This window comes from Cervus canadensis, chromosome 28 (assembly GCF_019320065.1).
Source record: "Cervus canadensis isolate Bull #8, Minnesota chromosome 28, ASM1932006v1, whole genome shotgun sequence".
NCBI lineage: Eukaryota > Metazoa > Chordata > Mammalia > Artiodactyla > Cervidae > Cervus > Cervus canadensis.
The window spans coordinates 15,467,341-15,483,002 of NC_057413.1; the positions used below are offsets into that span (position 1 = coordinate 15,467,341).

Genomic DNA, 15,662 nt, shown 5'->3' on the forward strand with positions numbered 1-15,662 from the left:
AAGATTCCTCAGATTTTATATAAAGGACTTTATACTGCCTTTATTTTCATTGTGTGCAGAATTCTTGGAAATCACTTTCAGTGCATTTAAAATAGCATTTCTGATATCATGTCTTCTGGCTACCATGATTCTGTTGAGACAGTCTTATTTTTGCCATTTGAAAATACTGTCTCCCTGTTAAACCTTCCCCATCCTCCCACCCCACAGCTTTAATAATGTTCACTTTTTTTTTTTTTTTAAGTGATTGTAAGAGTTTGTTTTTTGTCTTCAGTTTTCAGCTGCTTTTCAGTAATGGTCTCGGTTGAACGTCCTTATGCTTACCTAACTCAAGATTTGGAGCACTTCTTGAATCTGTGCTTTTGGTTTTTTTTTTAATCAATTTTGGAAAAATCTCATCGTTATCTCTTCAGGTAATGCTTTTACCCCTTTTCCTTCTGTCCTCTGGTTTTCTGGTTACAGGTATGTTAACCTAGGTTTCCTGCGTTGCTTTCCCTTTTTATCTTGATGCTTTTATTTATCTGGATATTTCCTCCTGATGTAGCATCCAGTTCATTTCTCTCTCCAGCTATACATGGTAGGCTGTTTATATATATTGAACAAAAAATATATATTGAATATTTTCATACCAGTGGTTGTATTTTAAATTATAAGATGTCCTTTTGATTCATTTTACACTGAAATTCTTTAGTTGTGCAATTCATTAAACTTGACTAATCACAATTATTCTAAAGTCATCTGGTAACTACAGTGTCTGAATTTCCTGTGGGTCCGTCTCTATTGTTTCTTACTTTTCTCTTGATTTTTGGTTAGGTCTTATTTTTTGCAAGCCTGATTATTTCAGATGAATGTGGGGCATTGTGTCTTAAAAGTATAAGTGAATAAAGTAAAATCGCTCAGTCATGTCCGACTCTTTGCGGCCCCATGGACTGTAACCTACCAGGCTCCTTTGTTCATGGGATTTTCCAGGCAAGAGTGCTGGAGTGGATTGTCATTTCCTTCTCCAGGGGATCTTCCTGACCCAGGGATCGAACCCGGGTCTCCAGCATTGCAGACAGACGCTTTACTATCTGAGCCACCAGGGAAGTAGAGATAGCATTTAGCTGTGGATGATATTTTCCTCTGATGTGTTTACTTTTCTTCTGGGAGGCAGGCAGGGGAAGGATAGAGCACTTGAATACATGCAAGGATTAAACTGTTCCAGAGGTGGCCTTTAGTCTTCATGAGGCTGCTCCATTTCCGGCTTATTCCTCCTTTGGTTTAGTTCTAGGAATCCCAGCCAAAGTTCTGGGTTGTTACCAGGGCCCCTTTCTCTTAGCAAGCCATGAACTCCAACTTTTACCTGCTCAACTCTGATGTGAGATTTGTTAATAACTTGCTGGATCTTCCACTGTCTGCAACAGAATCCGTAGACGTGTTTGTTGAACAGGCAAGCATCAGATCTCTTCTTACCAGGGTCATTTGTTCTTTTAGTCCCTAAGTCGTGTCCGACTCCTGCCAGGCTCCTCTGTCCATGGGATTCTCCAGGCAAGAGGACTGGAGTGGGTTGCCATTTCCTTCTCCAGGGGATCTTCCCGACCCAGGGATTGAACCTGTGTAATCTTGCTGTCTTCGTGATCCTCAGATTCCTTCAGACAGAAGCTGTGGTAACAGTTTTTCCCTGTAGTTAATTTGTTTTCTGTTGGGAGGGTTGGTCTGATCTAATCTACTTCACTGTATTGAAGAGGAAGTATAAGTACTTGGAGGTGGTCTGATCTTAGATTTTTGTTGGTGTTGTTGTTGCCTTGATACTGTGTTTCAATAACCTCAAATGCCAATTTACCATTAAGTTATTAAAATTTGTTTCCCCTGGCCTTAATAAAGCAGCACAGTAGCCTGTGTCTGCATTTAAAGATAGCTTCTAAATTTTTCTTAAATGTTACCCCATTTAACTGTCACAACAGCTATACAATGTCACACATTACAATGAAGTTCTCTGTGAATAAATTGAGTCTTTATTCATTAATCTCCTGTTTGTGAAATGAATATTCTGGAAATTGGAGATGGAGAGAAGAGGGGAGTACTTGAGGGGAATTGAGAAAATCAGAATTTTAAAGGAGTTGGTGACCAACTGATTGTGAAATGAGGAGGGAGTAGTTATTTTGCTTGGATAAACGGAGACCAATGATAGTTCCTCCTTTAAAAAAAAATGCAGGAGAGGTATCATGAGGATTAAGGTTTGTCAGGATCAATGATGAATAAAGAAAATTAGTACCGAATTGTACTCCCAGAAGGGAGATTACTGTAGCAGAGTGAAATTGTTGTTGGACATTTTAAGGATGAGGACCGGAAAAGGACAGGAGGCAGGGCTGTCTTGGAAGGAGAATCTAGAAGCCAAAGTGCCTCTCTACCTCCCTCGTTTCTCCCCTCTCCCCATGCTGCCTTTGTGAGGGCGCAGAGTGCCAGGCATTGTGCTGTGTTGGTGTGTGCATTCTCATTTCACCTTTAATTCTGCAAGACGGTTGCTACCATGGTCCCATCTTAGAGCCTTCTCCAGGTATCAGACACTGAATCCACTGCCTCAAATGGAGTCAAGTGGCAGAATGTGAAGTTGAGGGTCAGTGCTGGTGAGAAAGAGGGCTCTCGAATTTGAATCTGGAGATGACAGGCGCATTGCGCCTTCTGGAGGCGGGTGTAGGCAGTGGAGTGCCTGACTGATGGGAGGCTGGTGAGGAGGGGGCAGTCCAGGGCAGGTAAGAACAGGGGGGACTGTGTCAGTGGTGCTCCCTGCATAACAAAGTCCTCTGCTGGAGCCGAAGCAGCTGGAGGAGAAAGGTGGGACGCCTGTGAGATCTCTGAGCTAGAAAAGTCATGACATGCAGACTGTGAGGATCTGAAAGGCGGAGGACAGGGATGTCAGCAAGACATGTCCAAGACACGTGTTCCCCTCGCTGCTGTCTCCAGCTCTGACCTTTTCCCTGCTCTCTGACTCTCCTGACCCACCAGGTGAGTCCTCTTCAAGATTCATTCCCTGTCTGCCCTCAGCCACACCTTTCCTGCCCCTCCTCGAATGGGAGGAAACCGCTCCCTTCTCCAGGGGATCTTCCTGACCCAGGGATCAAACCTGCGTCTCCTTGATTGCAGGCTGATTGTTCACTGTCTGAGTTGCCAGGGAAGCCACATCTTGAGACAATAGTAACCAAGAAAAAGAAAATCAAAAGACTTGCTGTATTGTACCATTAGTGACAATTTACTATGTTAATTTCCATTTCTTTTGAGAGTTGTGCTTACTGCTTCTTGTCCAGATTTCTGCTTGATAAGATCCTGATTCTATAATGCCCAGGTATCGGTCTGGTCTGTAGAAGAACGGAGAGAAGGAGAGGAAACACTGCAGAGGGACTCACTTGCTTCCTGTGGTTGAATACACTAGATTCCTAAGGAGTGGTGGCCAGTTTTGGAAAGCAGACGAAAAAGGGGTTGCATAGAGCTTAATTTAAGAAAGAAACTTACACTTGGGAAACTTAAGATGTAACAAAATTCATTAATTTATGCCTAGATGGAGACTTTTTACATTAGGGGAAAAAAGGTCCATAAAAACAACTTGCCATCTCATCTTAAATCCAGCATTATGTGCCTAAAAGGTATAGCCCTTGGTCATTAGCTGTCAGGTGACCTTCCCAGCAGACTGGACCTGTGGTCGGGAAATGACACAGCCATCACCGCAATGGTTTTATCCATCTCTTGAAGGAGATACTGGGCTCTGTGTTTGATTACTTGACTGTCTCTAATAATGCAGGAAGGTCAGCATGTGCTTAATAATTTTTAAGCTTCTGGGACCAGACTCGAATTGATTTTTATCTGTCATTTGTCCAGTGATAAGTGCACTGTCGGGGCTTTTCCGGTGGCTTGGGGGTAAAGAACCTGGCTGCAATGCATTTGATGCTGATGCAGGAGATGTGGGTTCTATCCCTGGGTCAGGAAGATCCCCTGGAGAAAGAAATGGTACCCCACTCCAGTATTCTTGCCTGGAGAACCCAAAGGACAGAGGAGCTTGGCAGGCTTACAGTCTGTAGGGTTGCGGAGTCAGACACAACTGGGCACCACGCATGCAAGCATGCTGTTGAACAAAAAGAAATACTCACAATAATTTTTATCAGTTTATGACCCGATTGTATGTTAAAGCTGTGAAAAGTTCAGTAGCTTTTCCCAGTCCCTGGGATGAGTGATTCAGGTATCATTTGAGCAAGGTGGTAGCTGGACCCTGGTGCTCCCCTGGGCTGGCGAGCCTAAGGGAACCGACCCTTGGCTTCCAAGTAGCTTTAAAATGTAATGGTGTTCTAAGACTAGTGGGTGTCGACTTTTCGGTTTAAATTCCCCCTTTTCCCTTAGGTAGGACTCTGCATTTTAGATTTCATGGATGAATGGGTAATCTTAGTGAGTGATTTGAGACTGCAGTACATAAAAATGTGTCAATAGTTCAGGGTGACTGATGGCTTCTCTTGTAACCAAAGCCACCTGCAATTTTTTATAGTCCTGCAGCATAAGCCATCTTGAACAGATAATCAATTCTGTTGCACAAACAGTTACTTCTGTTCACCAAGGAGGCCCACTTTCTCTCCCCAAGCAGGACTGTTAGAAAGAAAAAAATAGCCTGCATCATCCAAATAATCAAAACTTCTGAAATACCGGAGCAGTTGTAAAGCCAGCCTCCTGCATCTCCCCTCTCTGTCGTCCCCCTCTCTTCCCTTATGAGCTGAAGAACAGCAGAACAGTTTATGCAGCAATAACACGTGAGGGCAAACTGCAATAATGTGTTCATATACATACATGAAAATACACACACACACGTGCATGTTTTAGTCAGGGTCTTGTATCTTGCACAACTTTTCCCTAGCATTTTAATCTTGAAAGGACTAAGAGAAACTTTGCTTTTCTCAAAATATCAGGTGCATTGCAGCAACAGCCTGTGGACAGAAGAAATTAATTTTTCTTCAATGACTTCCTTCATTTCATTGGATTAAAAATTACAGAGTTTGAATTTGAAATCTGAATGTCATGAGGTGTTCCCTGAAAATACCCTGGTGAATTCAAGTTTTTGGTTAAAGCCGACTTAAACTGTTGATCCATTTTCCCTCACCCATTAAAGTGCTATTATTCTTCAGAATTAGTGGTGCTGGATTTCTTGTTCATTTCTTCATCATGGTACACACAGGGTCATATTTGTCCTTTGAAAATTCACCAGTATTCAAATACAACTTAAGTCACTTGATTCTTTCCACAAATATTGACTGGGCTTTAAATAGGCGACAGGCACTTGTTTGGTGGTATGGGACTGGGGATGCTGTGTTGAACAAGACTGTTAAGGCCGCTGCCCTAGAAGCTGACTTTTGAAGAATGTAGGCTCTCAGGGTTTGATGAATACAAATTTAAAATTCTCTTTGTAGTATTTGGACCACTAACAAATAATGATTTTAAAAGAAACTCTAAACCTCAAACTTTCACAGAGAGGGGAAACATCAGTAATAAAGAATTCTCGCTTTTGAGTTATAAAATGTTATTTTCATATGTGGATTTCAACTTGAGATGTGGTGGTTGTTACTTGGATAGTTTTGTAGTAGAGAACAAGCCAAATTCACTGGGCTGTATCCTTTCCGGTTTCTAGCATACTGCTTAGACACCATTTAGAACTCTCAAATTTAGAATTTTTCTGACCACGTCCTGGTAGAAAGTCAACTGGGACACTTTTTAAAAATGTTAACTGGCCCCTGAAAGGATCCCTCAAGGACCTTGCCAACTACTGTCACATCCTGACCTCAGGTCATTTTAGGTGCCAGGAAAGCTTAAAACAGCAGTGCTCAAAGTGTGAATCACAGACCCCTGAGGTCCTCACAAGGCTTCCTGGTGGCTCAGCGGTAAAGAATCCCCCTGCATTGCAGGAGACAGGGGTTCAATCGTTGGGTCAGGAGAAGCCCCTGGAGGAGGGCATGGCACCCCATTCCAGTATTGTAGCCTGGAGAATCCCATGGACAGAGGAGCCTGGAGGGCTCCAGTCCATGGGGTCACAAAGAGTCGGACACAACTGAAGTGACTTAACACAAGGTCCTTTAGACCTTTACCGTGGATCTACAAGGTCAAGTCTACTTTCTTAGTAAGACTAGGATGTTATATCCTCCTTTCATCTTCTTTCTCACATTTATCATGAAGTTTTCCATTGTACATTTGGTGCCTCTCTATAACACAGTGAATCAGTATTTTTAAAATAATCTACGATTGGTGTCATAAAATTGGGCATAGGTTAAAGATCAAGTGGCAGTTCCACCAAAGGATTTTAACATATCAAAAGTATTAGAAGTTCACCGATAAGGGTTCGGATTCCTATGGGAAGTACCAGTTGTTGAGTTTTGGTGTAGTATAAGGGAAAGAATAATCCAAGATCATTAGAAAAGGCTATTAATGTTATTTCTCTACATTCCTGCTATGTTTACATATTCTAACCAAAAGGTCACAATAGATTGAATGCAGCACATAGGAGACTTCAGCTCTCTTCTGCTAGTGCAGGGATGAAAAATTTCTCAACACTGTAAAACAATGGTACTACATTTTGAAGGGAAAATCTAATTATTGCTTTTAAAAGTTTCTCACTTATGTTAATATGTTTTTAGATTATTTTTAATGAATTAATAAATATTAAAGACTTGTTCTAATTTGCAACATGGTAAATGTTTTTCTCTGTAATTGTTAATAAAAGAGTCTGGATATTAACCGATTTAAGAACTGGTCTAAAGGAATGTATAAGTAAATTCACCTTCAGGAAGTTCAAGTGTAGAGTTACATTCCTTGAGATCCAAGATCTGTTCCTGCTTCTCAGTTTGAAGTGGTTTCAGGAAGTTTAGATAGTCTCCTTCACAGTTTGGGGCCCCTCATTCTGTGTGGAGTGACAAAGGATGAAGACAAATAGTCTGTACGGTAATTTAGTCAATAGAGTCCATTTTTAATCTCCAGTCTCCTGTGTCCAAAGTCATGAAATCCTCCAGGACCATGTAAGAGTTTCAAACTATGGCTGCGGAAGATGAAGCGTTGTACAAGGGCTGCGTGACATGTATTCTTGGAGATACAGCTTGCAACTCCGCATGTGTAAACGGGAATCACAGCTACTTATCTGAAACGTCTTCATCATCCATTTGGAAATGAAGAATTCCGCCTGCTGTACTTCATCCCCACAGGAAGCCACACCCAGCTGACTTCTCAGTCCAGACTTGTTCTCAAGGTCACCTGTGTAATTTTTTTTCTCCCCGGAAGCCTCAGGGTCCTTCTTCTTCTCAGAGATAATAGCCCCAAGCCCTTCAGTCATCATTTCCTTGTCCTCAATTTTCTTCTTGGCTTCCTGCAATTTTAATCCCAAGACCCTGCAATTCCTTGCCTTGGAGGTTTAAGTGGCCCCATTTACAACCAATTTTCAGCTAATATTTGATGCATTCTTTTCAAATAAACCAAGCTGTCCTCCTCTGCAGGCTTGGTGCTTTTGGACCTAATAAAATCAGAGGGTTGATAGTGGGCTTTTAAACTAATGTGGTTTCTCTTCTGTGATTTTTACAGAAAAATAGATCTTTCAAAGTAGGAGATAGACGTGTTCCTGATGGGTTAATTTCAGAATCTAGTGCTGTCATTAATCAAGGGAAAGAAATCACTCTTTCATCTGCCCTTTGCTCCAGTTCTTACAAAGGAGAGGGAATGAGAGTGGGGTGGATGAGTAAAGAAATCATAGACTCTTTTTCTGGGGGCTCTTTCCTTGTAACCTTCTCCGGGTGCCTTATCTCTGGCCCCTTCTGTAAGCTGATCCAGCTCAAGTCGGCCTGACACATGAACCATGCAAAGCTGCTTTCTAAAGAGATTTTAATTCCTGCTTGACAGGCTAGGCTGAAGCCCATGAGCGACAATAGGTGGTTTTTTTTTTTTTTTTAAACAAGACTGAAAACCATGGTGCACCTGGTATTTCATTGAACATCAGACAGACATATTATTTTTTTCTCAGAAAAGGGAAAAAAAAAACAGTTAAAAATAGCTAAACTTTAAGTAATAAAATACAGCTCAGTTCGCCAGGAGTCCTGTATTAAGAGAGCCACCATTTTTGGCCTGCTTGAAGACTGTTTTTGTCCCTAATCTGTTTTAAATCTTCTGAGGGTTTTATCGTTTTTTCCGCCTTTCCATAAAATTAACTCAGTATATATTTTTTTAATCCTAGTCTGAAATTTCATCCTTCAAGAGCCCTCTGCGTGGCAGAGTATCAGAGGATCACGTCATGTAAGATAAATGACATCTTTGGACCCAAGATATCTGGGTTCACTGATCATGTTTAATGTCTTGGGTGGGGGTGGAGCTAGAAACTGGGATCTTCCTTCAGGATTGTATGAGGCCAGATCCAGAAAAAAGGAAAATGATTTCGGAGTTGCCTACACATCCTCTTGCCAATATAAGTTGAGCTCCCTTTGTTTTAATGACCATAGCAAATTTCAGATAGCTTTTGTTCCTGGCCTGTAGCGTGCACTGTGTGCGTAAGGTCTGCACGTAATAAGGGTAACTCTGATCACAGAGATAGAGGTGGCGGTGCTTTGATGAGGGTGGTGACTGTCATTTATTAACTGCGCACCAGGCTTCATGTTCGCTTTCCTTGATTTTTTTTTTTTTTTCCTTTCAATTTGCATACCAGTTACAGGCACTGGATGTTGTCACTTCCGTTTTTCCAACAGGGGAACAGGGAAACGAGGCTGGCAAAAGTGGGGATGACCTGCCTGGTGCAGTCCTTGGTGTAAGCTTGGTGCCAGAGCTGATACCACGTGGCACAAAGTTGGTTTAATCAGCTTTTTGCACAGAAACTCCCTATTTACACCAAGGGAAAAAGAGCCATGTAGAGCTGTAGGGCGCAGCTCAATTTACATAATACTTTCCTGAGCATTATCTTAATCCTTCCAGCGCGCTGAGGAGAGAGGTGGTCTTACCATCTCCATTGTGCACTTCTTCTTTGTTGTTCTGTGCTGCCTGATACTAATTTTGACGTCTTGGAGGAATTGCAGACTGCTAAAGTTAAGGGACACTTGTTGGTTATGCGAGCTACGTTTATAGTTCAGCATTTGAGTAACTGTTTTATTAATGTTCCCATGGAAGAGACTGTTCTCTTCTAGTTATTTAAAGGAGGCCTGCTGCCTTCACGGGTATAAATTTTGCTCATGAGGGCTTGCAGCGCTGTGTGTTTCTCAGTGGGTATATTTTAAAATCGTATGAGAATGTTTTCAAAGATAGCACGGCACGCAGGACAGTCAGGAACCTAAGGATCGGGTGGTACTTTGCTATTAATTAGCTTTGTGACTCCAGGCCAGGCCTGTGACCTTTCTGGGTCCCACTTTCCCCGTTTTCATTACAAGTGGGTTGGATGTTCACTGAGGATTTACTAGAATTTCTTTGATCTCTTTGGAAAAACTTGACATCAGATTCTCGAAACCTTTACTACTCAATGGCTAATTATTTTTATTGTAAATGTATGAACAATTATGTGTCTTATGCGCATTCAAAGACAGGTGACAAGCCACTGGAAAACAGCTTTAAGCTTTGTCATCCCCTGTGACTAGGGAATGAGGTACAGGGTTGAGATATTTCATTTTAGGGCCTAGGTGTTGTGTTTTTATTATAAGGAGAGGACCAAATCTTAAAGACTTGGTATTGCCAGCCTTGCTTGCTTGCAGGCCTCCTTCCTTCCTTCCTCATTTAACTTAGTTAAAAAGCCATTAGGCAGGCCTGAGCAAGGAGGCCCAGCAAGGCCAATAAGCAAATATATTGAAGGTAATGGGAACCAGACTTCTTACTGTCAGGGAAAGAAGCTGCAAATTGAAAAAAGGGAAAAGCTAGAAGGAGCCCTGTGCTATGGATTAGAATATGAGTGAAGTCATGAATTTCAATATGTAGAAATATTAGGTGTATGACATTTAATTTTAAATATAGAAACAAAAATTAATATTAAAGTATGTGCACATATATGAATATGTACATGTATGTGCATAAGTATACAATATACCCATTTTCCTAACTCTGCTCACTAAGAGGGCCAGGATGCAGTGAGAGCCCAGTGAATACAAACACATTTACTGTTCAGATCCTAGTTTCTAAATATCAGTCTTTGCTCAAAGAAACCACAGGACTTTGGAAAAAAAAAAAAAAATGTCTTGTTCTAGCACTAGGACAGGGAAGACCCAGAATGAGTTTTGAATATCTTCTCGTGCCAGGAAAGACAGATGTTCTCAGAGAATATTGGAAAGGTGGCAGAAGAACACAGCAGCCTGCTTGAAGGCATTCCCACCAATCAAACCTGAGACAATTTGGGCATGAAAATAATATTACAGATTGTATCTGACTAAACAAACCAAGAAGGTATGGGGCCATTCTGATGTCAGTAAATGCATGACTAAGTGAGAAGAGAGAGTTCTCCTTAAAAAAATAGAATGTTATCTGTTAAATAAAAAGCCGAGATTAGAAACACGGTGATTTGGCATCTTTCTAATAAGAATATAGCTAAGAAACATCAATGAACGCTAAAACCAGTGAGTGAAGTTGAATGAGGATCAAGATAGTTGTACTGCCTCAAACTGTCCACAAATCCTTAGTCACTGTAAAGAGCAGCCCAGTACTTCTGCTAGAGAAACTTGGGAGATTTGATCTGAATCATGTGATCAAAGTTGCTGTCACCGTGATGGGACAAACTGACATTATGTGTCACTTGATGAGATGCAGTGAGAACACAGCTTCTTTCCCCAAAAATGTAACCTTTGAATCTTCTCATGAGAGAACCTTACTAATCCCATTTGAGGGGTAGTCTGCAAAAATAAATAGCCAGCCATCTTTGATGTTGTAGGGGAAATGACCTTTAAGGAAGAGCTGGATACCGCTCCAAATTGAAGACTGGAGAGGGATGACTAAGTACACAGTCAGATCCTGGAGTGGATTCTGTGTCTAGAAAGAACATTATTGGGGGCAGTTAGGCTCACTTGTATGAAGAAACTTTTATGAGTGAAGGGTGTATTGGAACTTCTTGAACCATTTGCACAACTTGTCTGCAGGTTCATATTGTTTTGGAAATAAAATGTAAAGGAAATTACTAGTACATTTGTAGTTTTCACTTTATTGTATGACATTTACAAAATAGTTTCTGAATTCTGTTTTTCTTTTATTTTACTCACATATAAATCTTGCAGGGTGTAATTAAATCAGACTTTCATTTCTGTATTTTTATGAATGTTGTATAGAGAAGAATACAGTTTCACAGAAGCAGGACATTCTGGGCCCATGATGTGGTCTGTACACCAAATGGTACGGCTTGACTGGGAACAAAATGAGGACTGTAGAGGATCCTAGGGTCAAAACTGTGACTATCGTAATGGTGGTGAGACATTTCACGTTAATGGGGTTGTGAGTAGGTGTTCTGGAGTCAGAGTGCCTTCACCACTGACCAGATGTGTGACATTAAGCAGGTGACCTAAGCTGTCGGTGTTCCATCCCAGCAGTCGAATAGGTAATGATAGTACCTACGTAATGGAGTTATTGTGAGAACCACGTGGCTAAAAACCTGTCAAGTGGTTAGAAGGGTATCTGGTGTAAGGTAAATGCTGTGTGTTTTATTATTACTATTATTATTGCTACCATTGCAACTATCACAATATCTATAATTTATGTAAAGAATAGAGAGGCTGGTTAAAAGAGTTTACATTTGACAGTTGGACATTCAGTCTCTTCTGCTACACTGATGAAAGAAGAACAGATGCCATCGGTTTTTGTATGTTTAACACTGTGCACTGATTTTTTTTTTAATGCTTTTGCATGCTAATACTGTGCACTGACTTTTTTTTTTTTTTTTAGCAATGCTTCTCTTATCCCCAAAGCCACACCTTAAACTTTCTTTACTGTTTTATAAGAGGGAAGGCATACATTTTAAAGTGTTTAGGAAGGACAGCGGAAATGAAGACAGGATCAAAACCAAACATAAAGAAAGCCAGACCGAAGATCAGAGAATCAAGATCCAAAGAAAAATGTTGACTTTGGCAAAAATATTGCGACTGCGGGTCTTATTTCAAGTTCATATATTGAAGCTCAGCAAGTTTGCATATTTGCAAATGCAAATGAATTTGTGCACCAGAGGAGCTAGCAAACTTGGAATATTCCTGGAGGGAGGGTGCTTTTGAGGTACTCGGGAGCCCGAGTAGCCTGTCATTTGCATCTGACTCATGAGGACTCCCTTTCTCCTAAGTCCTGCTGGTCAAGCTCATGACATAGCCCACACGACACTTAGAGAGCATTAAGCCTTATGCGCTTTTATTTATTTATAATCTGCTCCTTTTCTAAAAGGGTTTGAAGGAAGAAATCGAACCGCCTGTTACCTGAATAAGTGCTAAGTGATTGTGGATAGACCAGCATTAACAAAGTGTAAAATGAAAGAAGAGACCAACTGACTGAGAGGAGAGAGATTTTGACCAGTGCCTGGAGGGATGGGTAATGAATGACTATTCAGAAGAAGGAAATACAGTGACAATGAATGTAGGTCTCCCTTTTTCACTGATAAGGAATTTTAGGACTATATAAGCACATTTGGGGGCAACTGGTAGAGTGAACTCAGGCATAGGAAAGCCTGAGAAACATCGCAACACATGGTTCACATGGTTTTGTAAGGGCTTACAAAACCCAGGTCCCCACCCTTTGGTTTGGTCTCTCTTCTCTATATCTTTTGACTATAGTATTTTGAATGTTGGGTCCCATTTGTTTCTTTTGAGAAACACTAGCAGCTGAATGGGAATGAACTGCCGGGAATTCCTCACACTACCTGGGCTTTAGAAGTCTTCCATGGAGTAGAGTGAATGGATGTCCAGGCAGTCTAGGTGGTGATGACAAACTTAGAACCTAGAGCTGGAATCCATGCATTCCAGTCTCAGCTCTGCTTTTTACTAGCTGCTCATCTTCACAATCTGTAAACAGTGTTGGGGTAAGAAACAAATGAAGTCTTATGTGAAAAGAACCTGCAATAGAGGAAGCTTTCAAAAAATATTTCACTAGTATCTATTTGATTAGTGAATAGAAATTGGAAACATTTTGTGTCTTAAGTAGTTTGCTTTATAATGGAAGCTAATTTAATTTTTTTTGTAAAACAAGTGTGGGAAACTTAATAACTGGCTTATTTTGTGGTCACCACTCTTTTTTTTTTTTTTGATAAAGGTGGTTCATATCTTACTCCATTGACTTCAAATATCCTACCTTACCAACTTGCTGAAAGTGAAGTCGCTCAGTGGCGTCCAGCTCTTTGCGACCCCTTGGACTGTAGCCTACCAGGTTCCTCCGTCCATGGGATTTTCCAGGCAAGAATACTGGAGTGGGTTGCCATTTTCTTCTCCAGGGATCTGCCCAACCCAGGGATCGAACTCAGGTCTCCCGCGTTGCAGGCAGATGCTCTACCACCTGAGCCACCAAGAAAGTGCGCTATGCCAACTTGCTATGTGATCATAAGAGAGGCTGTGGATATCACTTTCCTCAGCTTCTGTCTCAGTATCCACACAATGAGGCTGTGCCCGCCCCTGTGGCTTGGCCACCGATGGGAGGTGAGACACTCCCTCAGTCCCACTCAGTTCCCTTCTCACCACGCTCCGAACCCATGTCAGTTTCCCCCTTTCTCTTATCATTTGCCGTTCTTGCCATTTATTTCTTTGTCTCTTTTTTCCTGGCCTTAATTTTGTTAATACTTGCCCACTCTTACTGTTTCTCTTTTTCAGTCAGTTCAGTTCAGTCGCTCAGTCGTGCCTGACTCTTTGTGACCCCATGAACTGCAGCACGCCAGGCCTCCCTGTCCATCACCAACTCCCAGAGTTTACCCAAACTCATGTCCATTGAGTCGGTGATGCCATCCAGCCATCTCATCCTCTGTCGTCCCCTTCTCCTCCTGCCCTCAATCTTCCCCAGCATCAGGGTCTTTTCCAATGAGTCAGCTCTTTGCATCAGGTGGCCAAAAGTATTGGACTTCAGCTTCAACATCAGTCCTTCCAATGAACACCCAGGACTGATCTCCTTTAGGATGGACTGGTTGGATTTCCTTGCAGTCCAAGGGACTCTTAAGAGTCTCCTCCAACACCACAGTTCAAAAGCATCAATTCTTTGGCGCTCAGCTTTCTTTACAGTGCGACTCTCCCATCCATACATGACTACTGGAAAAACCATAGCCTTGACTATACGGACCTTTGTTGGCAAAGTAGTGTCTCTGCTTTTTTTTTTTTTTTTAATTATTTTTATTAGTTGGAGGCTAATTACTTCACAATATTGTAGTGGTTTTTGCCATACATTGACATGAATCAGCCATGGATTTACATGTATTCCCCATCCCGATCCCCCCTCCCGCCTCCCTCTCTATCCCATCCCTCTGGGTCTTCCCCACACACCAGTCTCTGCTTTTTAATATGCTATCTAGGTTGGTCATAACATTCCTTCCAAGGAGTAAGCGTCTTTTAATTTCATGGCTGCAGTCACCATCTGCAGTGATTTTGGAGCCCAAGAAAATAAAGTCTGACACTGTTTCCACTGTTTCTCCATCTATTTGCTATGAAGTGATGGGACTGGATGCCATGATCTTAGTTTTCTGAATGTTGAGCTTTAAGCCAACTTTTTCACTTTTCTCTTTCACTTTCATCAAGAGGCTCTTTAGTTCTTCACTTTCTGCCGTAAGGGTGGTGTCATCTGCATATCTCAGGTTATTGATATTTCTCCCGGCAATCTTGATTCCAGCTTGTGCTTCATCCAGCATATTGAGATGCAATTCATATGCCTTGAAAAAAGTGAGTGTTAGTCATACTCAGTTGTGTCTGACTCTTTGTGGCATCATGGAATATAGCCCACCAGGCTCCTCTGTCCATGGCATTCACCAGGCAAGAATGGAGTGGGTTGCCATGCTCTCCTCCAGGGGATCCTTCCAACCCAGGGATAGAATCTGGGTCTGCTACACCGCAGGCACATTCTTTACCGTCTGAGCCACCCGGGAAGCCCTCATATTTTCCTTAGTTTTTTCCACTTCGAAGTGTACAGTTCAGTCAACTCAGCAGTTTTTAGTATAGTCACCAAGTTTTAAGACTGTGATCATGATCTAATTCCAGAATATTCTTATCACCATTGAAAGGAACTTCATACTCATTAGTAGTTACTCCATTCCCCGTGCCCCCTGGAAACCACTAATCTACTTTGTCTCTAGGAATCTCCTTATTCTGGACAGTTCGTATAAACAGGATCATACAATTTGTGGCCTTTTATGTTTGACTTCTTTCACTTAGCATCATATTTTGAAGGTTCATCCACATTCATGCATTTTCCAGCATTTATCAATACTTTGTTCTCTTTTTGACTGGATAATAATTCATCTTGGACTGTACCACATTTTATTGATCCGTTCATCAGTTGATGGACATTTGGATTGTATTCACTTTGAGCTATTTTGAATAATATTGCTGTGAACATTCATGTACAAGTTTTCCTGTGGACGTATGTTTTCTATTCTCTTGGGCATATATCTAGGAGTGAAAATTACTGACTCGTAGGGTAATTCTTTAACATTTTGAGAAATTGTCAACTGTTTCTCAGAGCGGCTATACGATTTTAGGTTCCTACAGGTGATGTAT

The 15,662-nt window shown here is 41.5% G+C and overlaps 1 protein-coding gene across 18 annotated transcripts in view; it reads left to right on the forward strand.

The window, feature by feature from the left end:
• LOC122429059 overlaps positions 1-15,662 on the forward strand; it is a 775,926-nt gene that overhangs the window by 225,290 nt on the left and 534,974 nt on the right. The window contains exon 5 of one of the 18 annotated variants that reach the window (XR_006265909.1): positions 8,219-8,277. The exons of the other annotated variants lie outside the window; for them this stretch is intronic. The gene's annotated coding sequence lies outside the window, so the exon portion shown is untranslated. The remainder of the gene's footprint in view (positions 1-8,218; positions 8,278-15,662) is intronic. 18 annotated transcript variants of the gene reach the window in all.